Source organism: Vipera ursinii (genome assembly GCF_947247035.1).
Source record: "Vipera ursinii genome assembly, chromosome: 5".
Classification (NCBI taxonomy): domain Eukaryota; kingdom Metazoa; phylum Chordata; class Lepidosauria; order Squamata; family Viperidae; genus Vipera; species Vipera ursinii.
In genome coordinates, this window is record NC_139518.1 from 61,779,020 (window position 1) to 61,799,402 (window position 20,383).

A 20,383-nucleotide genomic window follows, 5' to 3' on the forward strand; every position below is an offset into this window, starting at 1 on the left:
ATGGCCCAATTCTCAGTATCCCTCATCCTATCTGAAATGTAAGGCTGGGGCTTTGCAGCTTTCATTGATTTCAGGCTATTGAGATCATGCTGTAGTGCCCTATGATTCCAGCTGGATGCAGTAGGAAGTGTCAGGGAGTTGGGACATATCCAGTTTGCTTTTCTCATCAGGAGAAGCCAGCTTTGCAGACCAGTTAAAAAGCAAGACATTTTGCAAACTTGGACTCTGTCGGTTGAATTATTGGAAAGTAGTCACTTGAGGTCTGAACATTTATGCACTTTGCCCCCCCCCCCCGTGCACCAGTATTTGGGGGGAGGGGAGGAGGACCCTGTTGGCCATCAAGCCCTGCCTTTGCTTTGTCCAACTGAGGGCTTCCTGCAGCAGCTTTGCAGTGTTTTCAGCACCACCCTGTTATTTTCTCCGAACCATGTTTATTTTAATGTGTGATTATTAGATCACACATTCATCATCACCCCATACAGAGTGCAGGCAATTTGAAATGGTTGTTGCAGAGCTGCAGCATAAAGGCCACCAGACTGCTGAGCCCTCTTCTGATGACATCTTAAAGACAGTGGAGCTGACATGCACACCCCCAACAAGGACTAAATTTGAACTGCAGTTTTCAGATGTCGAATGTGAGATAGTAAGAACAGCCAGGACACATATTCATTTGACGTTTGAGCTTGTATTGCTTTCAGGATGATTGTTAGCCACACCATTCTTAGTTTTATCACAAAGATGTGGGCAGGTGGTGATCTTTATTTATTTTTTGCAATGTAATCTAGCCTTTTGCTGCCTGTATTCCTTTCCGGTTTGGAAAGAAAGAAGCAAGAGAGAAAGAGAAAGAAAGAAAGAAAGAAAGAAAGAAAGAAAGAAAGAAAGAAAGAAAGGCTGAGCAAACCTAAATCCAGGTAAATTTTCCACTACTATCAGAATTTGAATTTCATTTGCACAACTATATTGAGATTCATGATCACTCAAAACCTAGTTTAAATATAAAGCATTTAGTTCCAAATTTAGTTTCTGGAAATCTTTCTTTTTCATAATAAATCCTATTTTTAGTACTTCTTCTTCCCAGAAAAATTTGTTCATACAGAAGGGTTTGTGAAAACTCTTTACTGTGTAGACTTCTTTTTTTTATTAAGTTTATTGTTTAAAAACATTGGACACAGTACCAGCGGGCTGACAAGCCTTCTTGTCTACAATGTTCATATATATATATATATATGTACATGTATATATATACATCAAAGATACACTTAAATACACTTAAGATATAAATCGGTGAAATAACACAATATTTAAAACAGTGAGCCAGTCTGTAAAACCTAATGGAGACCTTCTAGGACATAGCATTGATTTAGATACATGGCAAACACTCTGGGACAGAAATAAAAGAATAACACTGGCCTCATCTTATAAACAAAATTTATTTAAAATGTTTTATCGATGGCATCTTCCCCCAGCCCGTTTAGCTAAAATGTATACAACAGCATCCCCCAAATGTTGGAAGTGCTCTGAAGAACTAGGCACTTATTTCCATACGTGGTGGTCTTGCAGTAAAACACAAAAATTCTGGAAAATGATTTGGATTTGGCTGAAAGAAATACTAAAACAAGATATTGAGTTTAGTCCAGAATTTTTCTTATTGGGAATTACGAAAGAGAAATATCCTAAAGATGTGCTGTATTTGATGATCCATATTATCACAGCAGCTAGAATGTCATTTGCTCAAAAATGGAAAAGGAATGAGATTCCAGGAGAAAATGAGGTTATTAGGAAAATTTGGGAATGCGCAGAAATGGAAAAACTAACTTTGGAACTAAAGAATAAAGATCAATCAGATTACTATAGAATTTGGAACAAATTGTATCTTTGACTGTGTAGACCTCTGAAACCGCTAGAAGCATAGTCCATTGATCCTGGAAGTTGCTAGATTTGAGTACTTTCAAGTAAGATTGAAGATACAGCTTTCTGCATTCCATAGAGCTGTGTGTTTAGCTGTGATTTGTTGAATTCATGTGTTCCCCAAAGACCTTGAAGGCTTTCTTTGAGCTGGTCTCAAGATTTAGGAGAAAAGCTTTTCATGAAGTTTGGATCGCCTTTCAATAACACAAGCACCCTGCTATCCGCGAAAGAAAAGGAAATGTCACACATACTTTAAATATCACACTGAAACAATTAGAAAAAGATCACTAAGAGATTCTGATAAAAGTTCATAGAGAATATGAACTTCTAAGTGCAAATGATTAAAGGTTTTATTTCATTTTATTTCAATATACAGTAATTGTGAAAATGGATTTTCAGCACTCACTAGTCAAATATTGAAATAGGCTGAACGTTATGCTGACTCTTAAGATTTTCTTGAACAAATTTGTCTCCAGATATAGATGAAATATGCCATCATAGGCTAGCTCACATATCCCACTAGAGTTTATAACATATGAAATGTACAAGTAAATGAAGCACATTATTATAACATTTCAACATTTTATTTTTTAAAAGAACCTATTTATCTATCCTGTTCCATGATCTTAAAAAAATCAAGAAATACTCCTGTCTTTCAGATGTGCACACTGTTGCACTGTGCACATCGGTAATTAGATGTTTTTATTTTATTTTAATTCATTGGCTTAGACAACTATTATTATTTCTTAGAGAGAAGGATGGATTTCCACTATCATAAATGAAAACTATGGAAATGCCAAGGACAGGAAGAATTCTGGATAATGTAGTAATCACAGAGCTGGCATTACACGCCATTTCATTGAAATATCATGGGGAAAGTGACTACGGTAGATATCCTTTTTGGCTCCCTTTCTTACCATCTTACAAGTTGAGTGTGTGTGTGTGTGTGTTTGTGTGTGTCTATTTGAAGGTGTATTATTGTATACTATAAGTGCAAGTGTACTATTTGCCTATGTAATACATTATTTAGAATCTGAATTCTTGACTTTAGGAGAACTATGTAAAGACCTCCTGAAATAGTTTCTCTCCATCCCAGAATTCGACCGTAAGAGTCAGAATCAGTTATAATAATTTAATATGTAACTTTACTTCTTAGTGAACCCTATAGACGTTATTGTTGAGTAAACTTGCAGATGGCCAATTACAAGAGAGTAAATTGGGAAGTCCCAGGCTCAAATCTTCTTTCAGCCATGAGCTAGCCAAGAGGCAGAAAATAATCACTTTTTCGGTTGCTTTTTCTCCTCTGCCCTAGTTATAAGATAGAGAGGCATTGTTTGGTTTGACCAAAAAGAAGCATTACTGAAATAATGTTTTGAAACATTATATTGATGCACGATCTACTTATTACTGATTCTTCGTCAGCAATACGCTTAAATAATTTTACACTTTGGAGTTTATGGTCTTGCCTTTTTCCTTTTCATTTTGCCTGAGAAAGGTGGCAGGATTTTAAGATTAGAATGAATTTTTGTAACCACATGGAAATCTGTTGGGCCAATCACTTACATTTTAACAATAGGGAAAAGGCAGTAGGAAGCCCTATCTATCCCCAGGGAATCCCCACATATCAGTGCAGGCCCAAGTGCTGATGCTGAGCAGTTAGTCTCTTGGCTGTTCTTTAGTTATTTGTTTCCTTGACTGTGGAGCTATGGACTTCAGCCCTGAGGCTTTCTTATCTATTGAACTGAATTTCTCTCTCTCTCTCTCTCTCTCTCTCTCTCTCTCTCTCACACACACACACACACACACACACACACACACACACACACAAACACAGAGGAATAGAAGCTGCTACAGCCTGTTTCTAGCAGACTGTGTATATCATAAATGCAATAGAAGACCGTTGTTTAAACATTCTTGATGGAAATTGGGCAGTAGATAATGCACACCAAAATAAGCTCTGGTAAACCCAACATAGGAATATTTTACAGTTAATTTTGTATTATTTCAGACAGTAACCAAGGGACTGAATGTGGTTAGGTTAGACAGCCATTGAGGATTTTCCAAAATAGGCAATTGTTAGACACTATTTATGTGCCCTATTGCTCTTCATTCATTTACTGAGTACATAATGGAAACAGTCTTGAACAAAAAAAAAATCACAATTGTTGTACCCCACTTAAATTGTTAAAATGTAAAAGTAGAGGGGAAAATTAATATTTTACTATAATGATATGCAGATTTATATGCAGATTTATATCTGTTTATTTAGTTTCAGTCTAGCAATATGCACACATTTTGCAATGTCCCTTAAATGATTACATACAAGCCAGAGTTTGGTGAGGGGGGGTTGGTGTTGGTGTGACTATTATTTGATATTTAGTATTAGCTAGTATGGATTTAAAATCATGGTTTATGGGTTGGTGTGCTTTCAAGCCTACTTAGTTGTTGCTTATTGAGTAAAGAATTTTAAACTTGTCAGTTTGGTATAGTGGTTAAGGCACCAGACTAGAAAGCCAGAGACTGTGATGTCTTAGTCACTCTTTCTCAGCTCAGCCCACCTTACAGGGTTGTTGTTTTGGGGAAAATAATAGGTGGTAGATGTATTGGATATATTCACTGCCTTGAGTTATTTGTAAAAAAAATAAAAGTGGGATACAAATAAATAAACCAGTGGCAGGGGACTGTGAGTACCTAGTACAGGTAGTTCTCAACTTATGACCACAATTGAGTGCAAAATTTCATTTGCTAAGTGAATTCTGCCTCATTTTACAACCCTTTTTGCCACAGCTAAGCAAATGACTGCAATTGCTAAAGTGAATTATGTGGTTATTAAGCAAATCTGGCTCCTTCCATTGACTGTGCTTGTCATAAGGTTACAAATGATGATCACGTGACCCTGGGATAGTGTAACTGTCATAAATAATGCCAGTTGCGGAGCATCCAAATTTTGATCACATGACCATGGGGATGCTGCAATATTCCAGTCATAAGTTACTTTTTTTTCCCAGCGACATTGTCATTTCTACCAGTCACTAAACAGTTGTAAATTGAGGATTACTTGTATTACCTTCTGCTTGGGGGTTTGGCCTTTGTAATTTCTCTTATGAAAGTTCTAACTCTTTGATCAACTATCTTGTTCTTCTACTCAAAGCAAGGTAAAGGAAACTTTGAAAGGGATGTACAAGCAACTCTGTTCCCTCTGGGATACTCCTATTCCCCCCCCCCCCTGCACTGTGATAGACCAATGTACTTGGAGAAAAGAAGACCATTCGTACAGTAACTCTTGAACGTAGGGGAGAGTTTTGGCTCAGAATGTGAGACCAGAAAAGGATGGCAGACCCCAAAGTTCTACCTTTGTTCTCTTTTGACAATTTATTTGATGGGCAACTAATTACAGATTTATAATCTTAACTTTTGTTAACCAGCTCAGATGAATTAGGCTTTATCATATTTGATTTTATGCATGAGTAAGGTTAGTAGGGAGAAGGAGAGGGGGAAGGAGATCAGCACAACAGCGTTAAGCCGAGATCTTATATTCAGGTTTCATATATATAATATGTGCTCATTTGTAAAAAGTTGTTTATGCAAGCTCTGGTATTGGAAAAGAAAATCACCTAATTATAATAATGAGTTGTGTTTGTGTCATAAACCGAGAGACTGGTATTGTGCTGTTAAAAACAAAAACCAGTAAATCTGCAAGTGCTTGGATGGCTTATAAACCGTATCAGTTAACACATGATAAATACTGTGAATTTAACATGTGCCAGGTGAACCTTAGCACTTCACACATTTTAAAAACAGCATGCAGCCGTGTAGAAAGTGCCTCTCCTCAAAGCATTAAGGAAACTGTTGTGAGTTATTTAAAGGGATACATATCACCAGTAGGGAATACTAAAGCTAAATCCATGCCTTCTACTAGGAGTGTGTTGGGTGAATAGAGGAGGGAAGTTTGACAGGACCTATTCCTGTCAACAATTGGAAAAACTGCACTTTGTAAAGTTCCGTTGATTATAAAGCTCTTAACAGCCCAAAAGCACCAGTATTTTCCAGCTAGAGTTCAGCTGTCCTGTCTGTTGCCCTCACTCTTTGCCACAGTAAAACTATTCTGCTCATTTTCTCTTTCTGTATTCTAATGCAATTATAGTTTCCCAAATATATCCTCCTGCGTCTGGGAGATAAGAGTTTTCCTTAGACTTGTTCAGCAAGGTTGAAGGCAAGAAAGCCTAGCAGCTGCAGTTGGAAAATTCCAATAAGGTTGCTGATTAAACTTATATGAGAACTTGCATTTCTCAAGAGGGCATGCTAAAGAAGAAGGAGGAGGAAGAGAAGAAGGGAGAATGATCCTTGAGCATTTCTCAAACAAGAGAATATAACTATTTAACCTCCACCATCCCATTACAGTTTGTAAAACAAGAAAGTCCAATGGTTTTCAGATTTTAAAAATTGGAACACTTAGAATTAACCTGGACCCTCAACTTGACTTCTATTGGTTTAGAGAAAATAGCCTGAGATTATACCAGGGGGTGTTCTATTTCAAGATTTTTATTATCACTCTTTTTATATATTCTAGATTCAATTTGGAGTGATGTTTTGAAGAAGATCCATGGCCAAACTCACATTTGGCAAAGGAAATTAATTAAGACACTAATTAGATAACTTTAGATTAACTATCTTTCACCTATATAGGGAAGAAAAAGATGCTACCGAGGTCCCTGACTTGCAACTATTTGTTTAGTGACCATCCGAAGTTAGACGGCGCTGAAAAAAAGTGACTTATGACTGCTTTTACTAAAAGGCTGTAATGAATTTATGCATAATTAAAACAAAAGTAATGCAAGTCAATGTTTCTTTTTTCTTTCTCAATGTGTAAACCGTAGTACTGATAAGTTACTTAAATTTCTGACCTTTTAAAAGGCTTTGATATGTTGAATGAACTGAATCTCCAAAATATCCTTTAAGTCGGACAAATATCAGCCCCGAAAGTCACTTAGGCTTGAAACGTAGAAATACTTTGATTTTTTTTTAAAAAAAAATAATGTCAGGAAGTATTTACTTTATTTTTTAAAACTACTGTGGCCACAGACCCCAGGCACTTAGCATTCTAATCCAGTTTTAGATTAAGATCCGTAGTGACTTGAGGCTGTAATTGTTATAGTTCAGACATGTCAAACACAAGGCCCAGGGGCCGGACCCGGCCCGCGAAGTGGTTTCATGTGGCCCGCGAAGTCATCCTGGAAACACTGAGGGAGCGGCTCCCACTGCCTTGGCCCTGGCCCAGAGACCCTCCTTTTGCCAGAGATCCTCAGATCTGTCCCACTCCTGCCCAGGCCCCCATAGGCACCCTTGATGCGAACGATGTAGAGCTGGCCACGCCCACCCAGTAGGCCATACACACTCTAGCCACACCCACCCAGTAGGCCACGCCCACCCTGGCCATACCCACCCGGCCCCCTGAGGGCAACCGCAATGCTGATGCGGCCCTCAATGAAATTGAGTTTGACACCCCTGTTATAGTTGATAAAGCACTGGTTTCATTAAGTGAGCATATACTGTACTTCTGTTAAAAATACCAGCAGGAGCCTCAATATAATGTTGCAGTATATTCTCACTATCTGACAAATGTATTCCTGCTCAAAGATAATTTCAGGGGGAATTTTTCCCCCTCCTTTTTCTTCAAATGTCACCTTTTAAGAAAACAACAGTATTTTAGGAACTTGCTGGTTTTTGTCAGGTATTTTTCGAATGTTTTCTAAACATGTTGTTTTAGTTGAACATTTCTGTTTGTCTTGTCAAAGGAAAACCTATTTGCATAGAACTCACTGCCTTATTATTTGTCAGCCATTTTGCATCTTAATTCAAAAATACTCTGTTCTTCTTCGCCTAAAGGTGTTCTTAGAACAAACTCTCACAGTAAATCAGTTTGCTGAATGTTAACTCTCCGTATAAGACAATCTCAAACTTTCTTTCTCAATCTCATGGTAAGTCATATTGTTCTGCAAGATGTTTGCTTTTTGAAATGTTACATACAACTTAGTGAAGAACAAGCTGTCTTCCTTAAAATAAGCTCATTTGTAGGTATAAATATAGATTCTGAAGATGTAAAAGACTTATATGCTTGGTAGTATATGTAATTTGATTTCTATTATTGGTAATAGGAAGCAAGCTCTCTTCAGTTACTTGAACTTCAAGCATTTGAAGCTAGTACTGGATTTGCCCAAATTATATCATAAACACTAGTCCATTCAAGATATTTTTCAGAATGAAACCATCTTATCTATCTACTGGGCCATTTATTTCATCATCACATCTTATAGGCTGATCTAGGGATTATATCTTTCTGTTATGGCCCTATTTTTATATATAATACTTAGTATTATATGGTATAAAAGGTGGTAAAGTTAGAATTATATTTTGGTTATAGCCCAACGACTTCGTCCCAAAGGTACTTTTTCAAAAGGCAACTGGACTTTCTTTGTTTTTTCTTGAACACACTTCACTTTTTATCCAAGAAGCTTCTTCAGTTCTGACTGAATAGTGCTCCAAAACTGAATAATAATAATAATAATAATAATAATAATAATAATAATAATAATAATAATAATAATAATATAAAGTTGGAAGGGACCTTGGAGGTCATCCAGTCCAACCCCCTGCTCAGGCAGGAAACCCTATACCATTTCAGGCAAATGGCTGTCCAGTCTCTTCTTAAAAACTTCCAGTGTTGGAGCATTCACAGCTTCTGGAGGCAGGTTGTTCCACTGGTTAATTGTTCTGTCAGGAAGTTTCTCCTTAGTTCTAGGTTGCTTCTCTCCTTGACTAGTTTCCATCCGTTGCTTCTTGTCCTGCTTTCAGGTGCTTTGGAGAATAGCTTGACTCCCTCTTCTTTGTGGTAGCCCCTGAGATATTGGAACACTGCTATCATGTCACCCCTCACCCTTCTCTTCATTAAACTACACATACCCAATTCCAGCAACCGTTCCCTATATGTTTTAGCCTCCAGCCCCCTAATCATCTTGGTTGCTCTTCTCTGAAGCTTTAGATTAGTGAAATGCTTTCAGGTTTGGGACAACCATGACCTGGATGATTGAGAATCTCATAGACATGACTCACATTACTTTAAATATGCCTGAAGTTGATCAAATTGCAAACTTTTCCTCATTTGGCAAATGCACTCTTTTCAAGAAAGAGGAGAAAAAGGCATGTACTGTATACTGAAAACCTACTGAACTGAATAATTGACAGGAAACATGCATTGCTTCTGCCTTTCTACAAATACGTAAGTGAGCTTTGCTGGAAAATACTGCTTTATTTGCAAATGCAAGTAAAAGAACTGCTAAAACCTGGAAAAGTGATATTTTGATCATTCTTGCTCTCTGGGCACAATGAAAACATATCATTTCCCTCCGCTTTTTTTTCCTATTTGTTTTTATTTTTGAACAAGTCTGTACTAGACAAATAGCTGATGAAACTTGTGCATACAATAGGTGTAATCTTTCCCTGTGGTATCAAATCACCCAATTTAATATTTAAGCAGATACTACACACCCTTGAAATATTTCCCATTAAAGCTTCCAGATAAATTACACAGATAATCCTTGAGTTGATCCATTTGGTTTAAAGTCTGATGGGAGTACAATTTTGATAAGTGTACCAGGTGTTCTTAAACCAATAGATATATTTATAACTACCCCTCCCTGTCTATAAAAGTTGAACTTCGTCCAAATTCAGCTTTTCAGCAGCTCAGCTTAGGAAAAGAATCATAGAAGAATTAACTATACTTTCCTTAAAAATATTTTCAAATAATGGAAAGACAGAGATACATTTAACACCATGTATTCAAACACTTGCTCTTGCACTTAAGGAATGTGCATTTGACCATGCTCACACAGCACACTGTTCCAGTTGCTCTCTTTCAGATAGTAAGCATGATTATTAAATATAATAATTATATTCTATATTTAGAATTCATGAGAGGGGCTGTTATATAAATAATGAATGAATAAATAAGTCAGACTCAGTTGCCAAGTCAGGATTTCTAATTCACATGACATAATCAGCAAATCAGGAATGAGTCATCCATTGTAGCAGTATGCATCCGTGGATTTTTCATTTTACTAGTAAACCAGAATTCTAGAACCGCAATAATTAATGTCCCCAATATTATCTACAATGAAGAAGTAAATACAGCATAATATTGATGCCTGAAATGCAACCATATTTAGGGCTTCAACATCAAAAGTATTCTAAGATTAGAAGAGATTGCCAATTTTCCTGTGGCTTCAAGCCAAATAGATACGGGTGAAAGTGACGCCAATCTGGACTTTCTGAGACAAATTGCAGACTGAAGATAGCATTGCAAAAAAGCAAAGCCAATGATTGTAGCTAAGAATGAGGAGCCCATGAGAATGTTGTCTCCTTCGACCCTCTCTGGAGAAACAAAGGATATGACACTCCCCACATTGTGCTTCAGACTTTTGCTCCTCATGCAAAGCAGTGGTTTCCAGAGGATGAGAGAACTGGGAGATGAAAAAAATAAAATTGTCATTATTGTTCCAGCCACAGTCAGAGCTTTCAAAGAACACTAAGATCACATTTTCTTTACTAACCACAATCCTATTAACTGATTTAAAGAAATTAAGTACCTTCAAAATGACAATGCTGAAAACACAACATTGAGTGCCTTCAATCCTTAATATGAGAAAATGAAACTCTATCTTTATGAGGTCTAAGAATTGAAAATAAACAGCAAAAGAAAGACAAAGTCCTGTCTGTAGAAAGTTTTAAAGTTTGCATCACATGGATTTTAAAGTTTTAAACAGACTGTAGATAAAACTTTTAATAAAAAGATTATTAACAATAGTAAAGTCAATATTTACTATCTCCTGGAGTGGTTTAAGCTATCTATAGCTTAGTAACCTGTTTTCACAATCTGTTTTTGTGCATAAGCCGAAGGAAGATTTTAAGTGTCCTTCCGATCAGACTTCATGTATACTCAGTGCTTTTTTTGTAAAAGAAAAAGGTGCCGGAACTCACACATGTCATACAACCCACCTTGCCTACCCTACAAGGTTCCATCCAAAAAAGGTGCCGGAACTCCGTTCTGAGCGTTCTATGACAAAAAAACCCTATACTATATATTTGTAAGTCATTAATAGTATTAATGACATTTATATGCTTACATCAAGCAGCCCACAAAACATTTAAGTAAATTAATTCAATAAATCATGCGTTCAAATGCAATATAAAACAAAGTAATAAAACTCAGAGCAGCTCAAATTTAAATAACACATTTTAAAAGGAAGAGCCCTAGACTGTATGATTTACGAACAAGGTAAACAGAAACATATTTGACAGTTCCTCCCCTGAAAAGCCATTAAAGATGGGATCAGCCTCAGTAGAGAGGTAATTGATGCCATTGTTGAAAAGGTACTTATGTCATTTGATGAGTACACACATTAAATGCTCTGTTACAAATTCAGGTTAGTTATTTGGGAGAATGTCATCTTTTGAGTATTAACATTATTTGAATTAACGCTTCTTTATCCAAAGTTTGTTTTGTACGCTGTCCCATATAGAATCCAGAGGCTTGGATGGCAGATGAAGGCATATGTTACATATGTAACATGTGGAGGCTCTTGTGTGTCTACTTGTTGGGACCTAGATGGTGATGTTGCTACAAAATGCGGGAGCAAACTAGACTCCTGGTTTTGTGGCAGGGTTTGGTTCCTATTTTGGCATCATTGTCTTACTGTTTCTTGTTGCTCTTGTTTCATGTTGCTTTTTGCTTCACACACACACAAAAATTTATTTATTTATTTATTTATTTATTTATTTATTTATTTATTTATTTATTTATTTATTTAAATTAAATTTTTATACCGCCCTTCTCCCGAAGGACTCAGGGCGGTGAACAGGGCATATCATAAAACTACAAAAATACAAAAGTTAAAAAAGAATTAAATTATTGCCCACAGTAAAAACAATAAAAAATATATATAAATATTAAAACCCTAAGTAATTCCCCATCAGGCCAGGCCAGCTTGTTCAAATAAATGGGTCTTTAACCCGCGCCGGAAGGAGCGGAGATCCGGTGCCATCCGGAGCTCAACCGGCAGCTGATTCCACAAAGCCGGAGTGCCCACAGAGAAGACCCTCCCCCTGGGGGCCACCAGCCGACATTCTCTGACTGGAGGCACCCTGAGGAGGCCCTCTCTGTGGGAACGCACGGGGCGGAGGGGAGTCGACGCCGGCAGCAGGTGGTCCCCGAGGTATTCCGGACCCATGCCATGTAAGGACTTAAAAACCATCACTAAGACCTTGAACAAAAGCTTTACATCAGGACTCAAAACAAGACCAAGATAAAATCAGAGCATTTCAGTCTTCTAGGACATTCCATGGCAGACCTCAGAGAAACTGTTTTGGAAAAGTGAGATGTCACTAAACTCCAGCCATCAAAAAGTTTCAGACCATCTCAGAAGGTGTCAATAAACACAATGTTTTTTTTAAAATCAGTACAATTATTAATTGATGAAATACTTGTTCTCTGTTACACATGTGACCCTGCAGCTGCATAACTAACCTGACTTCTCCTAACTTCTCCATTTCACCCCAGTTTAAATCCTACGTCAGTGTAACCACTGTGTACATCTGATGAGGTGAGCGGCAGCTCACAAAATCTTATGTATTTTAATAAAATTTGTTAGTTGCAAAAAAAAGCGACCAAACTCCTGACATTTTGTCACCAATCCAACAGGAACTCTGTTGCACAGGATACTTCCCCTGTTGCACCATTTAGACATAAATAGTTGCTTCCACCAATCACAATTCCAGCCCAGCAGTAGGCTGCACGAGCCAGGTAACTGTGGGAGTTGCAACTATTTTTTTCCTAAAACTTGCAGTTCTTTGTTTCTCACCTTTTCATTTTCAAAGACTGCATATAGCATGCCTTGGATTTAGTGATACCATCAGAGGTTCTGAAATTTTCATTCTTTTTTAATACATTTTGGCGAGGCTGAAGGGTATTACCCAGAGGCAAGCAACAAATGCAGTCTCACATCCTCACCAGGTAAGCTTTGCTTCTTTTGTACATGAAATTTCTGTAGGGGGAAAAAACTACCATAACCTATTTGAAGACTTACATAAAAACTACTCTTCAAAGTGCCACTTTGCTGCCAGATTTTGGCAGTATGAATCTGGGAGGGCTATTGGAATGGCGCAAACAAGGTCAGGAGTACCACACACAACTCTCAGTGTATAGCAGAACTAAGTTACTGGAAACTTTTCCCTGTACTGTATTATGTTTTGGGGTGTTGTTGAAATATGAACTGAACTCTGGACAGGACCTTCCTTAATGGCTACCATTGTTTAGGCCTACTTAGGATTTTCAAAAATGGATTTAAATTGCTCGTGCAATGTCCTAACTAACACTTACTACTTCTAATTGCTGAGCCATTTCAACTTCTGGTCACTCCCATCCTATCAGTTATCAGCTGATTAGCAGTTGCTGCCCTGCTATTCACATAGAAGTCATCATGGAACTGCTGAGTATGCACCATTTTCTGCTCTTTCTGTCCATGTTTATTTTGGGCGCAAATCCATGAAGTTCGCATATTCTATAAATAGAGCAAATTTTAGCAATCAAGATTGTTCGGTTAATTACAAGATTTGCTATACAGTATTTCCAGCTACAAAGAGAAAAAAAATAACGGAAAAAAAACAGCATGGCAGCACAGTGAGAATCCTTAGTCCAAATTCTGTCTCCGTGGTAAGGTTCACTGGGCATTTTTTTGTGGGGGGGGGGGACAAGTAATTGGTGAACCTATTCTACTTATAGAGCTGCATGGAGGACAAAATATTATACTGATATTTTTTTTAGTTGGATTGAATTATATATAAAGAAGCAAGTTTTCCAGGTAAGGAAAAAATATCCATTAAGTTAAGATAGCAACATTCAAATAGTTGGAACAGTAATTACTATGGAAATACAAATGCATAAAGTAAGATGTGAGAGTTGATGAAAAAAGAGCAATTTGGTACACAAAATTAGATTCTGCAAGGACATTGAAAGCTTTTTCAAATAATAAATAACTAATGTTACTTTATATGTACTGTTTTAAAAAACCTTGTGAACCGCCCTGAGTCCTACGGGAGAAGGGTGGTATATAAGTTTAATAAAATAAAAAAAAATATGGTATTCATTAATTGCATGCTCATGTCCTCAAATCTGCACTCCTTTCTTATTCAAGCACTTCCGTCATATTTTAATGTCCTTATAAATTGTGGTGTAACATGAATTAGTACATTATATTAGCAAAACATATAATACACATCGGATAAGAGACTTTCATCACTGGAATTACATACCAGTAAACAATATTAGATATAAATGTTTAATGCACAAAAATAATAATTCCAGAATAATAGTGGAATAAATTAGAGATCACAAAGTACATTGAACAATTTCAACACGGGTTATATATATGATCTTGTTCAAATTTGTTCTCCCATCCCAAATTTAGAATTCTTCTGATGGCCTAGAATTTTAAGACCTAATGTCTATTAAGAACACGCTAAATGTAAATGCCAGTTCAAATCTTGTTTGGTAGTGGAATTACATTTTGCTTTGAGGTTCATATGAATTTTGCTAAATTAAGTTACCTGGTATAGCACTGAGTGGCTATCCTAGTGTGGTTAACATAAGATCCAAGACAATGTTTCAGATTCTAGAATTCATGATGAGGAAGATTAATATTTGTCTTGAAAATTGCTAAGAGTGACCAGAATGCATATAGGGCAGCGGTCCCCAACCTTTATGGCTTGGTGGCCCGGTGTAGAGGGGGGGAGAAGTGGGGAAGCAGCCAGCCACTTGCACAAGTCGAGCTGCCAGGTTCCTAACAGGCCATGGCCCGAATATGCATTTCTTCTCTTACATACCAAATAAAGGCACAAACAAATGCAGGCATTTTAATAACTCTTAGTGGTGTGTTTCCCCTGGATGTGTAAATACCATTCTCTCAGATAATTTAAAAAGATGCCCAAATGGAATGGAAGATAATTTCAGAATCCAGAGCAAAAATGTTTTAAGAACTTTGAATGGATACCAATAATGGACTGATACATACAATTAGATAGTAAAGTATGGTGTGTTTTATGTTGAGCAAATGCTATTTCTAATAGTGTGATTTCTACCGTGTTCTTTAATCTTTAATAACATGCCAGGGTTTGTTATTATATTATTGTGTGAAATGAGAGTTAACAATGGACAGAAACATCTGATATTTCAATCCAAATACCTTTAGTCACTGTTGCTTGATTGATTATGGATTGTTTTAAAAAATCCGATATTAAATTTGCTTCTTTGCAAATAATGTTAATTTATCCAACTACTTTGCAGCTTCTATGACAATTATAGTTTTCTCTGAGTGTCATGTGTCCTACACATTATTTCATATAATATATCTTAAGGGAATGTTGTAAGCAGATATTAGCAATTAACTCATTAATCTAAAAATCACAATTCTTGCAATTAGTAGAGAACTGCACAGGCACTCTAATTACGAACTCTGCACAAAAGGACAGGCTCACAGGGACCACAGAGTCACCTAATTAGCCAAAAAATTCAAAGACAGAAAGGGTCAGACAGCAAAAGATGTTAACGTACAGATGGTAAACCTGAGGACTGGTATGCACGTGCGCACACACACACACACACACGGACACACACACACGTAATGTGTGTGTGTGTGTGTATATATACATACATGTACATATGCATATGTACATATTCAAATACACGTGTGTGTGAGAGAAAGAGAGAATCCTATTCTATAACTTCATCAACAATCCTAGTTTTATTCGTGTGATTTTTTTATGCTATTGCATTTAAGGCTAAGCCTACTTTATATGCTTTCCTCTAAATATGTATAAAAGTACAAATCAGTTTTTCCTAACAACCAATTGTTCCCAACCTATTGTAGGTAATATGTAATCACAAACTAGGACTCAAATATGCGTATGCTTTTTAGCTTAAAGGAAACGTTTTGCTAGCAACCCTTCTAAGTGAGATTGGGAACGATTACATTCCTGCAGAAAGGGCAATTTAGGATGTTGATTGACACCGAGTTGTCTCTGGCCCACCCGTTGGTAAAAGTAGCAAAAAATGCACATTGTATAAGCCAGCCAGATCCCATAATAATTATGCATGTCTTAATTACATCATAATTAGTCCATACAAGGCTGATTTTGAAGAGTACACCAAAGCATCAATAAATACAAAATTCAGCAGCTAGGCTAGTCCCTATGAATAATAGCAGAACAACTGCTATCAGGTGGGAAAACAATTAGTACAGTAACAGCATGTTTCAAATCTTACTGTAAGTGACTGAGAACGTAAAGCCTGGTAATTGTGGAATATAATATGAGATATTAGAGGTGGCAAAGCCGTGCATTTTTTTTTTTTGCATAACACAAAGCAAAAACAAAAACCAAGTGTGGGCAAACATTGTACAGAGCAATGCTGTGTAGGGAGGGACATGAAGGAGGTAAATATCATATCAATGTTTTATTAGCAATGTGTTTTATTATACACATCCTTCATACTTAAGAGATCCATGTGTGTCTATAATTTGGGAGTTTTTTTGTACATATTTGCTTTGCTACACACATCATGAGACACATGAGGATAGTTTTCACTTTGCATGTATCAACCTCACAGATCAAAAATCAGTGATAGAATATCATCTCAAGTCCCATCTGAGATCTGCATGTGTAGATTTCATAAAGGAATCTTCTCCATAAAGTCCATTGTAATAATATGCAAGATTAACATTGCTATACCCTATTTTGCTTGTGCAATTATTAAATTAGTACAGATAAGACAACAGAATTAAGCTCATCTCATTTCATTCCATTCCAATATATTTAAAGACTACAATATATTATAGTATATTTCAGTGAAATAAGTTCAGCCATTAAGTCTGAATGCCATGAACCCTTGCAGGAGAGAGAATTCTCAGAAAATAATCTAGCAATAATAAAGATCTCTGAACTCATACCAGCTCTTTCAGGGATTATTTTTAATGTAACGTCTTAAAATTTGATTATCAGAGAAAAATGAGGAAAAAAGAATTAATTTGGGATTAGTTTATTGAGGAAGTAAAAGGGTTTTTCTCTATGAAAAACACAGAATAGTTACTATTAAGGAGGATTTTTTAAAAACACATATGCTTTCATACCACAGCTGGATTATTGTTTCCCAAGAGTCTGCAGTGGAAAACTGATGTATTTTTTTAATAACAGGGTTTGTGAGACAAGATAATAAACAAGTAGTTATTAATACCTTTCTCATAATAAGTACTTGTTGCTAAGATAAGAAAAAGGTGAGTTTCATAAATGAAGGCTTTAAACTTTAAATTTAAATCCTGGAAATATGATGGAAATAAAATTCCCCATGTGTCCATACATGAAAGGTCAGGCAAGGTTGCTTCAAGCTAGTCAGAATCAAAATGACAAGTTCCTTTATAGTCAGACATAGATGTAGTTAGTTGCTACATCTGAGTAGATCTGTTATTTATCTTAATTATACCAGGATTAGGAACTGTCATTTCTGTTCAATTTATATAGCTTTTTCCCCCCACGGTGAATATTTTGAGAACAGATGTGAGTGGAATTGAGTAGGAAAAAAGCAACAGGTGAAATTTTTCCTGTTGTTGAAACTTGCAATTTGCATCTTGTTAATTCCCAGGATAATTTCTCTCATTTGTGCTTTCTACCTTCACACCAATAGTATTTTGAAATTACAATACTGAATATCTTCTAGTCTCCCTCATATGCTTTCCTGTCTACCATTGCTGATAGTATTACATGACAATCTATATAGGACAACTTCATTTCAAAAAGGATTACATATCTACATGGGAAGAAATTCCACCAGCTCACTGAGGCTTACATAGACATAGACAGGTAATTTTTGAAAAAACTAGCTAAGTAACTGTCTTGAGAAGGCAAAACAGGAATGATGTTCAAGAGGAACACTGCCAGATTCACTCACTTTCATCTGGATTCAATTCCTCAAGCCAGTCAGAAAGTTGAGTATCCCAGCAATATGTTAGTTGGTGGGACAATCCAGAAAACTTTATAGATACAGATATATAGATATAGATATAGATAAACTTTAAACAGCATATGTCTGGGATACTCATATGTCCACATACATTCATCCCTACAAATATATTCCATCTATTAGTTCTCTGATCAATCTAGTCTCCTTAAAGTAAAACTACAGTACTGTACACTCTACAGTAGTTGAACTTGACTTTGGTGATTAATGGACATGACTATACTGTAAGGCATAGTTAGTGAAAATATAGAAGTGGTTTTCCCACAGCTTTTTATTCTAAGATACTTTTTCAATTTCTCCATATGGTCCTGGTCTTTCTGACAGAATCACACCAAAGTATTGTATTAACTCAGTCTGACTCTGAAGTCCTTGGTGCTCTCTGTTTTGTTTTCTTGCAGATGTTTCATTACCAAACTAAGTATTTATTTATTTATTTAATAATATTTCTATACCGCCCTTCTCCCGAAGGACTCAGGGCGGTGAACAGGGCAAGAATAAAAATACATGATTACAAAAATTAAAAAATAATTAAATACATGCCCATATACTAAAAATACATCTTAAAACCCCAATAAATAACAATAACAACCCCCCCCCAGTCCCCCATCAGGCCAGGCCAGCTTGTTCAAAAAAGTAAGTTTTTAGCTCGCGGCGAAAGGAGCAAAGATCGGGCGCCGTCCGGAGCTCAACCGGTAGCTGATTCCATAGCTCCGGGGTGCCCACAGAGAAGGATCTCCCCCTGGGGGCCACCAATCGACATTCTCTGACCGGTGGCACCCTGAGGAGGCCCTCTCTGTGGGAACGCACAGGGTGGAGGGAAGTTGATGCCGGCAGCAGGTGTAACATCATCAGTGATTATTTGACTCCAGATAGCATTTGAAGCATCACCCAAGAGTGGCTAGGTTCTGATGAGAAAATAGATTGTATGCATGGTTTTACTGAGAAGTTTGAACTAAATAGTAGGTGATTTGAAAAAATAAATTTGTTCTTTCACAACTATGAAGATTTATTGTTATGGTCTTAAGGCAAGAAAGGAGAGAAATGGACTGTTGCTGTTATAGTGGCTAGGCAAGTAATAACATATTAGGTTTGGATTCCTAATAGAAACCACAGCCACCAATTTTGCTACTGATTTTATTCTCTAAGAAGGCCCCTTTAGGTTTTCTTTGTTTTGAAAAGACTCGTAAAATTTGGGACAATCCAATAAAACTGGAAGATGAGATATGCAAGACAGATCAAAGAAATTACTTCTTTAAACTGGAATTCCCTCTGTTCAATAGTCATGATCTTCTGTGGCTTTTGAAAGGTTAGACAGGTAATGTAGGCTATGAATGTATATACTAACTGTGCAGTTTGTATACTACTAACAGTATCCAAAACTACACGTGTCAAAATATTAGCTGTGGAAGAGAGTTATTTCATAAAGTGATACTTGTAAGCTTCTCATTGGCTTGCCACTTTACAAAAAAAATAGTTTGTGGATTTGCATGGCTGTAAGATCCTTAGATCAGGTTCAATAAATGAATCCATGATCCATTTTTCACTCACTGTAGATTTTTTTTCAGGGAGTTATTCTTGCTGAGGCAGTTCTAAAAGATCTCTGCAAACAGTTAAGCATGCGTTTATCTAGAATTCTAAATATTTTGGCTCACAGTAGGGCAATAAAAGTTGTTATGTACTGGGCTCGTGAGGAATACCATGTGGGTTGCTGGAGCAGCTAACGGCTCTCCAGCAACCCAGACTGCAAATCTCCTGTGCTGCAATTGGCTATCTCCAGGCAGCAATGGTTGATTCAAACCTATTGGCTGCTGCCTAGGGGCTAGACTATATATTGCGGCTAGTTGTAGCCTTTCCCCCCAGTACAGTTTCTGCACGAATAAAACTATGAGTTACCCTGTACTCCATTCCACATCTTCATTCCTGCGCCAAAGAACCCGCTATTTAACAAAAGTAATTATGGGAACTCAATATTTTTACTAGAATGTTATGTGGAGGTTTGTTGCTGTGCTTCAACTATGAAAAATAATGTTCATTTCTGATCATTTATGAGGACTCTAACTTCCTTGTCTGCAAACTATTCAATTCTTGTTGTACTAGGCACTCAGCTTAATACAGACAATGTTAATATAGCTGTGATCCAAGCTAGTGACAATATTCTGACTTCCATTGCATTTGTAGAGTATTATTCATGTCAGTGGCTTGACTTGTGACTAGGAAGACCTGTTGTTAAGTTAATTCCCTACAGGTAAACTTGTATAACAGATCTTCCAGAAAGCTGGGCACCCTCTGCCCTGAGCACTATCATGTCAGAGCGCAGGTAATGTTACTGTCTCCTTGCCTTGTTCCATCCTTTCCTTT